Genomic DNA, 15,209 nt, shown 5'->3' on the forward strand with positions numbered 1-15,209 from the left:
GGCAGTGGACTTTGATCATCTCATATTGTGAGATAATTCCTTCTGTGGCATATTCTGACTCTCCAATTTGCCTCTTTACAGTTCCCAAGAGATCTGAGATAACCAGTTTTCCATTACTTAAACTTCCAAGAATCAAGCTGAGGAGTCCTTTTTAGGCATGCGCAATTTAAAAGTCCATTGTACAGTTTCCTTTTTAATACGTGGTGAGCTGTCAGGGCCTCCTGAGTCACTCAGGCCACACGCAGAGCTGTGTGCCCTGGAGTACTGGCCTCAAGACTAAATTTTACTGCAATCTCTGATGATGGAAACCAATGAGCTGATCAGAACATACCCAGTTTCTGAAGATCTGAGTGTCATCAAACAAGATAAATTAGTTTTCCGGTAATGTTAAGAGGCACACTGAGTATTTCGCTTGGAACAACCAGAAAAACCACATTTGAAAGGGAACACAGCCTGACGCCCAGAAATTCATGATAAATAGCTGGGAGGGGAGACCTCTGGCTTTGAGATAAATAAGCCAGATCCTAGAGCCCCAAGATCAGAAAGAACCTTCCTGCGCTCTCTGATGTCACACTTAAAATTTTGTTCCTTATGTCAGTGCTTTACGAAAACTGTAAAGATTAATCATAAGCAACACGCCTCCCAAAATACAAAATTGCACCATTTCCTCTGTGTGTGTGTGTGTGTGTGTGTGTGTGTGTGTGTGTGTGTGTGTGTGTGTGCTCAGTGGTGCTGACTCTTTGCAACCCCATGGACTTTAGCCTGCCAAGTTCTTGTGTCCATGGGATGATCATTTCCTCTATTAGCCCCCAAATTAATGCAATAAACAAGCTATTAGTTATATATAAAGTATATAAAGATAGAGCTATATAAAGATGTAAAGTACATATACCGTATGAAGCTTATCTAAGTATGAAGAGTATACAGAGATATAAAATACAGGCCTTGCCCTCACAAGCTTACAGCCCATGCAGTAAGAGGGGCAAAAACACACTTTACCAGAAGGTAATCCACTGTGACAGACGCGAGGAGGGGAATCCATGGGAGAGAGAGGTCAGTTACAGTTCCATTTGGAGAGCAGGGGCTTCTGGGGAGGACAGAGAGGAGAGAAGAGGACTGAGCTGGGCCTTGAAGGTCAAGTTGGCCTGTGATTGGGCTAGGAGAAGCCAGACGTTTCAGGAGAGGAAACCACGGGCAAGAAGGTTCTGCAGCCCAGAGGACTCAGGATTAGTTTAGTTATGGAAGCGAAGGCAGGTGTAGGAAGAAGATGGCTGGAAGGGGCTGGAGACGGCGACCCAGGTAAGGCTGTGAAGGCCTTGCCGGTCAGAGCGGTTTGGATATTTGCTGAGTGGATGCAAGGTCACCTGGTAAACGAGGCACCCAGTCACCTGTATGAAACAGGCAGCCCTCGCCTCTCCCACCCTAAGTCTTTACTGCCCTCATGCCAATTTATTGTTTTCTTTGCATTTATCACTGACAGCTGACATTCCACTTTGTCTCTCCACACGAGAAAGGAAGCTCCGTGTGGCCAGGGACTGTATCTCCTGTTCTCCCCATGGCATCCAGAACTTCCAGCTAGTGGCTCCTACATAGCATTTGGTGAGACGGAATGAAAGAAGGGAAGGGAAAAAGAAAGAAGAGAAGGAAGAAAGGGAGAAAAAAGAGGTGGAGGTGGACGGAGAGAAGGAGGGAGGGATGGATTCTCACTCCATATCTATCATCAGGGTCCAGGTGAGGGGCCTAGAACAAACCTTAACTGGTCCTTCTACCTAGAAAAACAGCTTCTGTCAGGGAGCAGTGAGATAATTAAGCATTCATTGAAAATGAGTATCTAGTAACAATGTCAAGACAAAAATAGACAACACATTGGATCCCAATCAAAGGAATCATGCATCACCAAATAGGCCACATCCTTCTATGGTGCTCTGAGCAATTAATGCAAAAAACTGGCCAGTCTTATGAGTCAGCATAACAAACCAGGTCAGCACACCTGATGATTCAATTCCATTTAAAGTCAATGCTACACATTAGGGGAACACATCTGTGTTCAACTGAACTCCTGCTCAACTGTTCTTTTGCCTCCATGGCAACTTGACAGGCCGTCTAGAATTTTAAAGGGAAAGACTGGGATGATGCTGCTACCTCCAATTCATAAGGCGCCTTTCTTCTAAGGCATCGGTTAGTCTTCCAATACCAAGTTAATTAGGTTTCTGCCATTCTTGAAAGTTACGGTGTAATCACCTTCCCCTTGCAGAACGGAAACGGAGATGTGATCGGGTTAAGGTGTGTGGTCAATGGCTCAGGGCCAGCCAGGAAGGCGCTACCCGCTGTCCTGGCAGCCTGGAGCACCACCAACACAGTTACCAAGGCTCCTCCTCCTCCATCAGCCACCACGACCATCAGGACCATGACCACCACCACGGGGCTGACAGCAAGAAGGAGGCATAACACAGCAGGAACAACCCCGCTACTTTCTTCTTCATTAACTGTTCTCAAGACTCATTACATGTATATTATCATATGTGAAACAGATCGCCAGTCCGGGTCTGATGCAGGAGACAGGGTGCTCAGGCCTGGTGCACTGGGATGACCCTGAGGGATGGGATGGGAAGGGAGGTGGGAGGGGGATTCAGGATGGGGAACACATGTACACTTGTGGCTGATTCATGTCGATGTATGGTGAAAACCACCACAGTATTGTAAAGTAATTAGCCTCCAATTAAAAAAAAAAAAAGACTCACTACACATGTAACCCAGGGTCATCTTAGTTCCCTAAGGTGATCAGAAGCAAATCACACACACATATACACAATCTAACTTTTCATAACATAAAGGGCTCGTGGGAAGAAAATGACTGGAAGATAAGGAGAGAAAAGGCTGGAACAACTGATTTTTTTCTGATATTTATTTTCTGTTTTTGTTTGTATTTTTTTATTTTCTGATATGGAGAGTTATTTTCACTGCTCCTCTTCCCACAGATCAACAAGATGCCTCCCTGTGGAAGTCTCTCAAAAACAGCTTACCTGGCTGTGTTAAATATTTACTATGCTAACCACAGGGCTTCCCCAGTAGCTCAGCAGCAAAAGAAAGAATCCACCTGCAATGCAGGAGACACAAGAGGTGTGGGTTCGATCCCTGGGTCGGGAACATGCCCTGGAGGAGGAAATGGTAACCCACTCCAGTATTCTTGCCTGGAAAATCCCTTGGACAGAGAAGCCTGGCAAGCTACCGTCCGGGGGGGTCACAAAGAATCGGGTATGACCGAGCACCTAAGCACACATGCTACCCACAGGCAAGAAGACAAACCAGATGGCTTCTCTAGGCCCCTATCTCTCCCATCATTATGCAATACGTTATCTTCCTTTCTCTCAAAGGTCCTCAACTATTTCCTCAAGTTAACTTCTTATCTATTAAAAGCAGAAGCCACTGGCAGAAATTATGTAAGTTTTCAATCTGCTGTGTATCAACCATACTCCCATCTCAAGAAGTTGAAAGTCAAATCTCACTGCCATTTGTGTTGGGGGAAAAAAGAAATATGGGTGTTCACATCTGTAAATGCAAAGACCAAGACCGGCTCTAGAAGGTATGCCAATCAACTCATAATGCCTGTTACCTTGGAGGCAGGGAACAGGGGACTGGGGTGGAAGGGGGCAGGGTAATTATTTTTACACTTCACGTTCTCTCATACCTTTTGAAGGTTAATTAAATTGGAAAGCAAACAAATTCGTGGGACAAAAACTGAAGCCTGGAAACCATTCTCATTGGAGCCCTTCATCAGAAAACAACAAAGACGACGACCTGGCATCCTGGTTTACCTGCAGTTTGGCACCTGGAGAGCTTACTGGATAAATGGTGAACTAACTCCCTGCAGGCAGGGGACGCTTAAATTGCACCTGAAATCTTTGTCCTTGTACTAATTATCAATTGCTACATTCAGTTCAGTCGCCATAACAGTCCCCTAAATGAAGCGGTGAAAAGCCCAAGTGTTAGCTCAGTGTCCGTAGCCCAGGAACTCCGTAACGGCTCACGGCCTCTCACAGGCTACTGTCCAGGTGTCAGCCGGGATGCGGTCCTCCGGGCCCACCCGGGAGGGCTCTGAGCTCACTCAAAGGGCTGTTGGTGGGATTTGGTTCCTCAGGGCTACTGAACAGAGGCTACCCGAAGTTCTCTGCCATGTGTCTCTCCCGAGGGCAGCTCACAACCCGGCAGCTGGCTCTGCTCAGGGCAAATCCAAGGGGGGTCTTTTTGCGCCTGACCTTGGACAGGACATCCCACCCCTTTTACCACATTCTATGCATTAGAAGCACATCACCAGGTCCAGCCCACACACGAGGAGAGAGGATGCCCAGAAACGTAAGCCACAAATTACACTTAATGAGAATCCTGAGGTATGTTAGCCGGGTCCCAAATTTAGTCAAAACTTGGTCAAGACAGCTCTCATGGAATAAGTGTGAGGTCTCGAATTGAAATGAGACCAGACCAGGGAGACACTTCACTCAGACCAGCTTTGGGAGATGAGAGACACAGATGCACTAGAGGATGGAGCTGGGGGTTATCCCAGAAGAGGCAAAAATAAAACTTACAATTAATTTTTCACATCAAAGTTGATATCAACTATGGTCCAATGTTCAATTTATGTTCACAGCACCGGACATGATGTTTATATCTTATTCTTTTGGGGATGATTAACTACCAATTCTTAACTTACCTTGTGCAATGAAAGAGAAAGAAAATTCTTAGAAATAATGCCAAACATTATCTTTCTGGGAAGCCCACTGTAAACCACTGTGGAATTTAAAGGCTAGAGTTCAAATGCTGAAAAAAATCAAGTGATCCTGAAATCCACATTTCTGATCGCCATGTTTGATTACAATGAATCTCAAAATCACAAGTCTATTAGTCTATGTAAAACAGGTTAAAACAGAAAGCAAATGAGATTTTTTTCTTTTACTCACTTGAGTAAATCCTTGAAAGGGTTACTAAATATTCAACTTGTCAGTTTCTTTCAAAAGTCCTTTTAAAATGAAAATGTCTAAATTTGCCTTAACTCGAGACAAAGCTGAGGGTTTTACAAGATTCACTCTGGAAACGGCTCCCTCTGGCCCAGCTCCCAGGTCATCATGCGCAGCTGCCACAAACATCCTGTTGTATGTTGACATATATTAACAGCTTCGGGAATATAACAATTAAGAGAGTCAGATCTTATCATCCTGCAGAAATACGGTAGGCTGGCTTCCAATTCAGGGCAGCGCTGGGTGAAGCAAGAAAACTTCTCAGAAGCTGTGTATGGGTGGGAGCAGGCGTCACAGTTATATTGGCCATTTACCTCTACATTGGCGTGAGAAATTATTTCATTTAAGCTTTCAGAAATGCTTGCCCAGGCTTCACATTTTGTAACCCTCCACATCTGTTCACTGGTTTTAGCCAAAGGGGTTGCTTGACAGAAGTGATATTGCACACAAAATGTGAACAACTTATTTTTCCTGTGAACACTTTTATCCTAAGAGAAAGATGTGGTTTCACCTTTCCTTTTCCAGCACACCCGCCCCTCCTCCTTCAGCCTAACTGACGAGGAGGTGATGATCTCTCAGTGGCCAAGAGTCCAGTTTCTGCAGGCGCGTCCCTGATTACATCATGATTTGGACAGACAACTTCCTTGTCTCAGGATTGCGAGCACGATTTATGTGGCCTGGCCAACGCTGGCTGTGTAAACAGGCCGCTCTGGGGCCAGCCAGGTGGCTAAAATTCAGAAGACAGACTTACAGACTATTCACATAACCACTGCTGGCAGATGTGAGCAATCTCCCAAACAGCAAGAGGCAGGCCTTGATTTCAATCGATTTTGAAATCACGTGGGGAATGTCAGAAAAAGAAATGGACAAGGACTCACGACAGTCAACTTTCTCAGCCTCCAGAGAAAGCGGATTGTGTTGATGAACAAGAATTAGGACTGCGTTCCTGGCCTAGGCTGAAATGTTAATACGAATTTCCGTTCTTGCCAATAGATGAGGTACCTTGATCATATTCTTTACTCTCCATCCTTCAGACTTTCATTACGCATCTGGAGAGCTTTGTTGAGTTTTTACACCACTATCAAGCAGTTAAGATCTTAAAATAGAAACACCTGTTTTAGAGTCACGAGGATTGTTAAAGAAAATGCCCAAACTCTTCATTTTTACAAGAAGAATCCGGAGCTCAGAAAGGTTAGGGGAAGGGACAGTGCCGGACCCCTATTGAGTCTCACTCAACTCCAGCGTCTCCATCAGTAAAGTGGTGATTAATGGATGAACTAAATTTCCAATAGTTACTGTATGTCTACTAGGCTATGGACAATGTGGGGTGAATAAGATATTAAACCATCACAGAGATTATCATAGTTCAATATGCAAAGTGCAGGAGAAGGTGGCATGCCCTAGAGGGTGGACTGCAGTCTTGGAAGAAGTCATACCTGACGCAGCCTGGTACCTGACCCAGCCCAGTACATACCTGGGAGGGGCTCCAGACCAGAACACTGAACCTGAACCTGAAAACAATAAAGCATTGTGCTCCCTCAAAGAAAGGGTGAAGAAGGCAAAGGGGCCCTGCCCTCCCTTTAGAATTATTGGGAATCTAGTGTCCAGCACGTGAAGGGGCTTGGTAATCAGCAAATCACTACACAGATGTGAGCTCTGAGGTTAAGGGATTTAATCAAGGCCATTCATAGCTGATGCTTTACAGAATCCAGTCTGACCATCCTTGAGTTACTCCCCTCGTTTATTTCAATCACTTCCCTCTGTCTTTATATCTAGACATTTCTGTAAGCCTGAGTAAATTTTGATATGCTAAAAAGACATCCTGTAAACAGCAGACTTTTACAGCATTTACCTTCTGAACAGTTCTTTGCCTTGACTTCGCATTAGAATGACCCCAGGGGAACCTAAGTTGGGTGATCAGAATCTCCAGCATCAATATATTTGATGCTCCTCAAGTGATTCTAGTTTGTAGCCAAGTTTCACGGTCTCATGCATTGCAAAACCAAGAATGGACTGTACCCTCCCTCCCACAGACAGTCCACAGTCACCTCTGGTTTATGCATCTTAATGAAGGTTATAGAGAACATGAAATCCATTTGAGTCTGGACTACAACGTGGTTCTTTAAGGAAAGCAGTTTACCCCCTGAAGGATGACTGGCTTAGATTAATACTAGTCTGTCTTTTCTGAAGATACACGGGTTGATAGGGGAGGAGGGGGGAATTGCCCAGAAGTATGACAAGTGGCAGAGAACAGACTGTCCAGGCTAAAAATGCTCTACAGAGCAGTCATAAAATAGATAATGGTCAGATTAGAGTGGAGAGTGGGGAAAAAATGCTCCTGGAGGAATGCAATCATAGAGAAAACAATATCAAAGTGAATTCCTATCTAACAGAATTACTACTGTATTTATTGGGGTCCTTTGAAAAGGATGACAATCATAAAACAGGATGGATGCATCTGTCTCAAAACAATTTTATGTTTCCATTTCTTTTATTGTATAGGCAGGCCCATGTAAAATAAGAACTTTAAAAATATCAGATACACCTGGTAGATGCTGCTGAAAATGAATCTTAAAATACTTCTTGAGTATTTCACAATTCACAGGAAAGTCTAAAAGAAAATTAAGTATTGGAGAAAATACAAAAGTCATCTTTTCTACTGTTTATCAAAGGGCTCTGATGCCAGAGCTGTTGTTCTCTCATCAATATGTCTGGTCCTCCCCATCCTCACGATCAAGGGCTCATGAGAATTATGGAACTTTGCCACCAATCAAACCCAGAAGCCACTTATGAACAGGAACCCCCTGGAGATTCACATGCACATCTATGTTTGAGAAGCCATTGGTATACATTGTAGAAGCAGTCACTTTCTGGAAGGTCCTTCTCAGCCATGGGTGGGCGCAATCAGGCAGCAGATTGTCTTTAAAATGCATTTAATTCCCAGCATCACCCCCACCCCAATCAGAATTTCATTATTAATATTTCCCAAGTCATTCTTCTGAGGAACACCAATCATTCTTCAAGAGGCCCTCCAAAGTAACCTCTTCTTGGGAACCTTCCTGAAGCCTTCTAAACTGAGTTACTGTTTGATAACTCCCTTCTCTGTGCCCCCACAGCCTTGAGTTTCAGTCCCCCTCCCCTCACCCCTGCAGACTGGTCTCCATTCATTCCCCACTCAGGCAACACCTGCTCCCACTAACCTTCCACCAAGAGTCATCAAACCACAAGCTTCAGCCATTCTGCCCGCCGCTGAGCTGTAGCGAGCAGGACAGAAGATTCCAGGCTCACAGGGCAGCACACCAATCACCGCACACGCAAACAAGGGGTCTCCCTCTCAAGAGAAAGAGCAGAGGGCATCCCTCAGGAGAGCCTATTTCCTTCGGGTGGTCAGAGGACACTCTGAAGAAACGACACTCAGCCAAAAAGCAAGAGATAAGTGAAACGGAGCAGGACCCCACGGCAGTTGCCCACCCCCCACATTTTCAGCTTGCCTTTTGTCTGTGGAAAAATGCTAGCCCAAGAACAAGCTTCATCAGAGACGTGAAAAAATGCATAAACAAAGGAAAACGGTCAAAGCAGGCCAAATAATGATAATGTACCCATTAAACACAGTCAGGGACCTTTAGTTCCTCCTCAAGGCCTACAGATAATATTCCGAGCCATATCCTGTGAGCTGTCTTGTAGATACTGAAATGCCAGGTGGAGAAGTTAACTATGATGACTAGACTGTAGCCATACATAAACTGCCATCATTCCGAGAATTGGCCTCAAAAAAATGGAAACAAACCGATGCTGGAACTTCAGGTTAACTGTACCTAGAGCAATCAAGATGATGCTGGTCAGACCATCGATGACCAATCTCAAGACGACGGTCAGAACTGACTGTGCTGTTTCTGCATGTAGACCCCTCTCTCTGTCTATAAAAGCTCTTGCCCACTGATTTTCAGGCAGGGGGGAGATGGGGTAGAGTAGGCCTTTGGATGGACAACCACCCTCCCTTGCTGGCTGTGTGTGTGTTAATTGCTCAGTCATGTCCAGCTCTTTGCGACCCCATGGACTGTAGCCCACCAGGCTCCTCTGTCCATGGAATTCTCCAGGCAAGAATACTAGAGTGGGTTGCCATTTCCCTCTCCAAGGGATCTTCCTGATCCAAGGATCGAATCTGGGTCTCCTGTACAGTAGGCAGATTCTTTACCCTCTGAGCCACCAGGGAAGATCCCCCACCACCCTAGTTGCCAGCATTCAAAATAAAGCAAACTTTCCTTTCCACCAACCTGGCCTCGTTAATGGCTCCGAGTGGCAGGGAGCCAGACCTCGCTTTCAGTAACATAAGGAGGAGTCATTCGCAGGGAGAGCTTTCCTGATGAGAAAGCAACAAATGCGCAGGTGTGGAGACAGGAAGGGCTTCGTCGTGCTCCAGGAACTGAAAGAGGACAAGAACGGACCTGGTGGGGGGGCCGGGCCTGGTGAGCCCTTTAAGAAGGGAAATGTTCTTGAAACTGCAATGCTGAGCTGCAGACAGGTTTTGCAGCTGGGTGTGGACATGCTTCAGGATGAATGGCTGCTCTGGGTCGGAAGGGGCAGAGTGGAGTCGAGACACCAGTCAGGAGACCCCTGAGGTGGTCCAGGAAAAGGAGGGTGGGGGCTGGAACTAAGGGGACGGCAATGGAGAGAAGCAGGCAGATTCAAGACCTTCTGGGAGTAGAAGCAGCAGATCTGGAGATGGACTGGAAGTGGAGGTCAAGATGGTGGAGTGTGGGAGAGAAAGCGTCACAGGTCAAGTCCAAGTCCAGGTAGAGAAGCATCGTCTAAACTGATTGGGGTTCAGGGCTGGATGTGCTGGGGTTGGGGGCGGGGGAGGGGGCACTCTGAAGATGCTCAAGCGGAGAGAACAGGCTGGCAGAGAGAAAAAGGTGGCTGTAATGAAGGTCAGCAGAAATCGGCACATTTAACTAATAGTATTTAGTTAGTTATTGGAGAAGGGAACGGCAACCCATTCCAGTATTTTTGCCTGGTGAATTCCATGGACAGAGGAGCCTGGTGGGCTACACGGGGTCACAAAGATTCAGACACGACTGAGTGACTAACACTAACTAACAAAGCCACAGAAACAGAGGCGATTACCCCACGGAGGGGAAAACAAGGCTGGGACTGAGTCCAGAGGAACCCCGGGGTTTTATGCCATTCCTGTCCATCGTTCAGAGCAGGATTTCTCAGCCTTAGTATTACTGATGTTTTGGGTGGGAGAGATCTTCGTGGTGGGGGCTGTCAGAGGTTTAGCAACACTCCCAGCCTCAATTACTAAATGTCAGTGGCAACCCCGAAGTTGTGACAACCAAAAATGTCCCCCTGTGACCCAAATCACCTGTGGTTGATTAGGTTGGGGAAATTTCTGCAAAATGTTTTAAGAAACCTGGTGCTCATTTCTGTTTCAACAAGTTCACAGCCAACTCAGGATAAGGGCTCTACAAACAACATCAACTTTCTCACGTTCTGACTTTGTGGACAAGCACATGAAATTGAATACAACTGGACCAAGTATTAAACTTGACTTTGCTCCACCTACTAGGAAACAAATGTAGTTACACTATACTAATTAAGTAAAGATACTTTCAAGATCCTGGAAACTCATTATCCTCTTTTGACAATAACATAAACCCAAACCGGAATAGTGAGTGAATATAGGCATTAGTTGTCTTCCCTTGGATGCAAATATCTTCTAGCTCAGAGTTGCAGAAAGATCTAGACGTTTCCAAGTACCACTAGTAAAAAGATCTCTAACCCAAACCAAGATGTCACAAGAGTCCATTTTTCCCAAACAGGAGTTAACTAAAAATAATCCCTAGTATTATGTGGCATTTGCAAAGGATGGCAATGAGAAACAAAAGCTGGTACCAAAATCTTAAAATATCTATTTTTGTTTGTGACTGTTGTGCTAAGTAATAAGGCCTAAGAACTTGGATCGTCTCATCTGGCATCTTTCTCAAAGAATGAAAGCCGTACAGTTGGTTCGATCAGTCCACAGGGGGTCCTTTCCACCCCAGCTGTTGTTGTGGTTCAGTCCCTAAGTCATGTCAGACTCTTTGTGACCCCACAGACTGCAGCACGCCAGGCTTCCCTGTCCTCCACTACCTCCTGGATCACTGCAAAAACAACCAACTTAATACACTGAAGAAGTAACTGTGGAAGGCATCAGAACCATCCGGAAGTTTTGTTCAGCCACAGAACGCTGGGTCCCAGTTTCTGAGTTTCTGACTCAGTAAATCTGGAGGGGGCTCTCACTTGTGCTGCTGCTGCTGCCTCCAGGACCATACTCTGAAAACCAGTATCCAGACAACTACTACACATCAAGACGCGTTGGTGTGTGAAATAAACAGCTGGCCTCTCTCTGAGATGGCATGATCCAAGCTCGGACCGGAACAGACAGAGAGGGACCTGAGCAAAGGAAAGGCTGCTCACTTTGACCGGGGAGCGTGAAGAAGCAGGAAGTCATCCAGGAGGAGGGGACACCTGGTCAGCAGGGGGAGGCGGGGTGGGAAAAAATGTCACAGGTGAAGGACACAGTATGGCAAAAACCCCGAGACACAGGAAGGGCGCTCCGTCCCTACAGAATTGTAGGTAAAAGGGGAGTGCCGTTTGTTATCAGGTGGTTAGGAGAAGCAACTACACAATTAACATCAGGAATGAAAACGTTCCCTTTCTATGGGAAGTGTTTTAATGATCAAATATTTCACTATCATCCTTTTTCCTTTTGCAACGAATGCTTTCCTCCTTAAATAACAGGCCATGCTTTTAAAAAGTGTATCACAACACCAGGATTATTAAATACGAATAACCCTACCATTTTAACATCACTAAGGACATGGGCAAATACAGCATGCCCCGAGTTAGTGTAAAGATGGCGCCTGCAACGGACCTGAAACAAAGACAGAAACATCTCAGGAACACCTTTTAAGCAGCGCTTGGGCAGAGGCAGAGGGAAGGATCTAGTAAATTTAATATAGGAATGTTAGAGCTGGGAATTCTGCGGGATACTTTTACTCATATTATTTATTTATTTACTTTTGGCTGTGCTGGGTCTCTGTTGCTGCACACGGGCTCTCTCTAGTTGCGGTGAGCAAGGGTTACTCTCTAGCTGCGATGTGTGGGCTGATCATGGGAGGGGCTCCTCACGTGGCAGAGCAGGGCTCTAGGGCACACAGGCTTCAGTAGCTGTGACGCATGTGCTTAGCTGCCCGGAGGTGTGTGGGATCTTCTGGGACCAGGGATCGAACCCATGACCCCTGCGTTGGCAGGCAGATTCTTAACCACTGGACCCCCAGTGAAGCCCCGGATATCTTCTAATCTAAGATCCTCATTTCAGAAATGTGTCTAAAGTTCAAGAAAACTAGGAACTCCCAAAAAATGTTAAACTTTTTTAAAAATCAAGATTTGCTTGAATGCAAAGGAAAGATACTATCAAGTGGGGTTAAAATAAAGCCAGATAGGGAACATTGACTTTGAAAATGCTCAGGCAGAAAAATGTTCTCCAACAACTCAGAGCTTGTCAGACAAATTCTAAAGTATACAAGGACTTCCCAACAGGATGTTAGAATATTTAAAAGATCTGAAGTATTCAAGGATACAAGTTTGAAGACAATAAATTAAGACATTAACATTAAATTCTAGGAGTGCTCTGGACTAGAAATCCTTGCACAATGCCTACGACAACGTGGCAAACTAAATTTTACTAGCAAATAAAATGTACTGTAGTTCTTGCAATGTTGCCAGCCTTTATATTCCCGAGTTCTGTGCCAAGTGCAATAAAAGACACATTATGCTTACTTATTTCCTTATGACACACGCTAAGGAGCCCATATATAAGAAGATGTAACTTCATCAGATGAGAGGTGGGCCTGAAGTCCCAGCTAGAATTGAGACTGGGCGGCATGTCATCTTCTTATTCCAGCTCAGTCTTTGCCCTGAGCTTCTTCTCCCAAACTGGTTTTTAGTGACTTGTTGATTTCACAACTTTACTGATTTTCAACTTTTAAAAAGGCGTCTCTTCATTTAAAAATGGTCTAGCCTCAGTGGTGAAGTATACAAATGTTGGTATTATTTAATTTTTCTGAAGATTTAAAATGTCTCAAAATAGAAGGAAAAAGCATTTAAGATAAAAAGACCTCATCTGGAATTTTATAAACTTTCTAAAGGAACATGTAGTATTCACTATGTAGACCAAAAAAAAAAGCTGATAAAAGCGAATATGTAATGAACAAAACAGAACCCACCAGGCATCTCTGCCACCAGAAAAACATGTTTCTTAAAAAGAGATGAAAAGCATGTTTCTTTCCTTTGTGTGAAGAACATACTGCCTTGTACTTTAGTTAGATGTGGTTTTGTCTGATTCCCCTATTAAATATTAAATATCTGAAGGGCAAGGACTATTGCTAACACAGTCATGGCTCCCTAAAGTCAGTATGGAAAGTGAAATTAATGACCATCCAAGCTGGTCATCAAGGATAGGGTGTTCTATTCATCCAGTCACCACACATTTGTTGAGCTCCTTCCATGTAGAAGGAACTGTGGTTAGCACAGACTGCACACAGAAAATTCCAAGAAAAACAAAGGACAAACTCCCTTCAAAATAGAGTATGATCCATCCAGATCTCGGTATTAGCGGTATCCACTGGGACTGCTACACTTTAAGGACCAGGATTTCAAATATCTGAATGAGTATCGTTATTAAGACAATGCTTCATCCTGGAAGAAACTGAGCTTACCCTTTCAGAATATTGGACCCTAATTCTTCCCCAATACTACCCACAATATCATAATTCCTGGAAATCTGGCTGCCAAATTCCATGGCTGCCAATGAAGCATATGTTTCATCGTGTTCTTAACCTACCATGCTTGACATTGTTTCTACCAAGTAAATTTTCAAAACTGGAATCTTATGACAGATGAGATCATGCAGAGTCATGGAATCACATCAAGAAGATATCCTTGTCTGACTCTTTGTGACCCTATGGACCACAGCCTGTCAGACTCCTCTGTCCTTGGGATTCTGAAGGCAAGAATAATGGCGTGGGTTGCCATGCCCTTCTCCAGGGGATCTTGCCAACCCAGGAATTGAACCCACATCTCTTAAGTCTCCTGCATTGGCAGGGGTTTCTTTACCACTGGTGCCACTGGGAAGCCCATAAAACATCAGAGCCATGATTTGAATCACAAAGAAATGGGATCTTAACAAAACAATGGGCTGATCACTGAACCAAAAGTTGAAAAGAGTGTCTTAGCCCAGTTTTGGCCACCCACCCAAACCTTACTTTCCCTTGAGTTTCTCTTCTGTGCTATGGAAGCAATACCTGTCCTAGTAACTCCCAACTGAGAAGGTTTTAAAACTATGAAGTGATCTAAAACTGCAAAACACTGTTATTTCCAGACAAGGTCAAAGAACTAACTGGTCAGGGACTCAGTCAGATCTGCCAGCTCCTGAACTCAGAGCTTGTCCCCAATACCAGGCTGCTGCTAATCACAAATAAGGAATATTCACTAAAATTCAGGAAAGTAGCACAACACAGACATTTCAAGAGACTAAGGGGAGAAAAATCAATTCTCTTCTCATGCCCAGCTCCAGATTTTTTAAAATGCATGGAAGATCCAGGAGTTGTCAAAGGGAGCTTGAATATATACATAGTCCTTAAATTCCAAACATCTTTCTGTTCCTAAATTTTTATTCTGAGTAGTGTTGCCAAATAAAACACACAGGATGCACAAATTTGAATTTTAGAGAAATCATTTTTTAGTCTCAATATGTCTCAAATATTGCATGGGAAGGACATACTTATGTTAAAAGTGTATTTGTTGTCTAGTTAAGATTCAAAGTTACTTGTGTGCCTTGTGTGTTTTTATTTGCTTCTGTGTTTCAAAATTGTTTGTACTGCTTTTCCAACCATTAACTGCAAGGTCCTGAAGGGAACCCTCACCTTGGGTGTCTTGAAATCCTCAATCAGCTCAATTTCTGCTTTTGTCAATTACTAGTTCTGAGACTTCAAGCCACCTACAATTCCTTCACTTGGAAAAAAAGAGGCCAGTAAATACAGTCAGGGCTTCCCAGGTGGCTCAGTGGTAGAAAATCTGTCTGCCAATGCAGGAGATGCAGGTTTGATCCTGGGTTGGGAACCTCCCCTGGAGAAGGAAATGACAACCCACTTA

The 15,209-nt window shown here is 44.5% G+C and overlaps 1 protein-coding gene across 2 annotated transcripts in view; it reads right to left on the reverse strand.

The window, feature by feature from the left end:
- ATP8B1 (ATPase phospholipid transporting 8B1) overlaps positions 1-15,209 on the reverse strand; it is a 109,745-nt gene that overhangs the window by 80,050 nt on the left and 14,486 nt on the right. The window contains exon 1 of one of the 2 annotated variants that reach the window (XM_055559592.1): positions 4,956-7,957. The exons of the other annotated variant lie outside the window; for it this stretch is intronic. The gene's annotated coding sequence lies outside the window, so the exon portion shown is untranslated. Of the gene's footprint in view, positions 1-4,955; positions 7,958-15,209 lie in introns of those variants that run through there. 2 annotated transcript variants of the gene reach the window in all.

Source organism: Bubalus kerabau, chromosome 21, assembly GCF_029407905.1.
Source record: "Bubalus kerabau isolate K-KA32 ecotype Philippines breed swamp buffalo chromosome 21, PCC_UOA_SB_1v2, whole genome shotgun sequence".
NCBI lineage: Eukaryota > Metazoa > Chordata > Mammalia > Artiodactyla > Bovidae > Bubalus > Bubalus kerabau.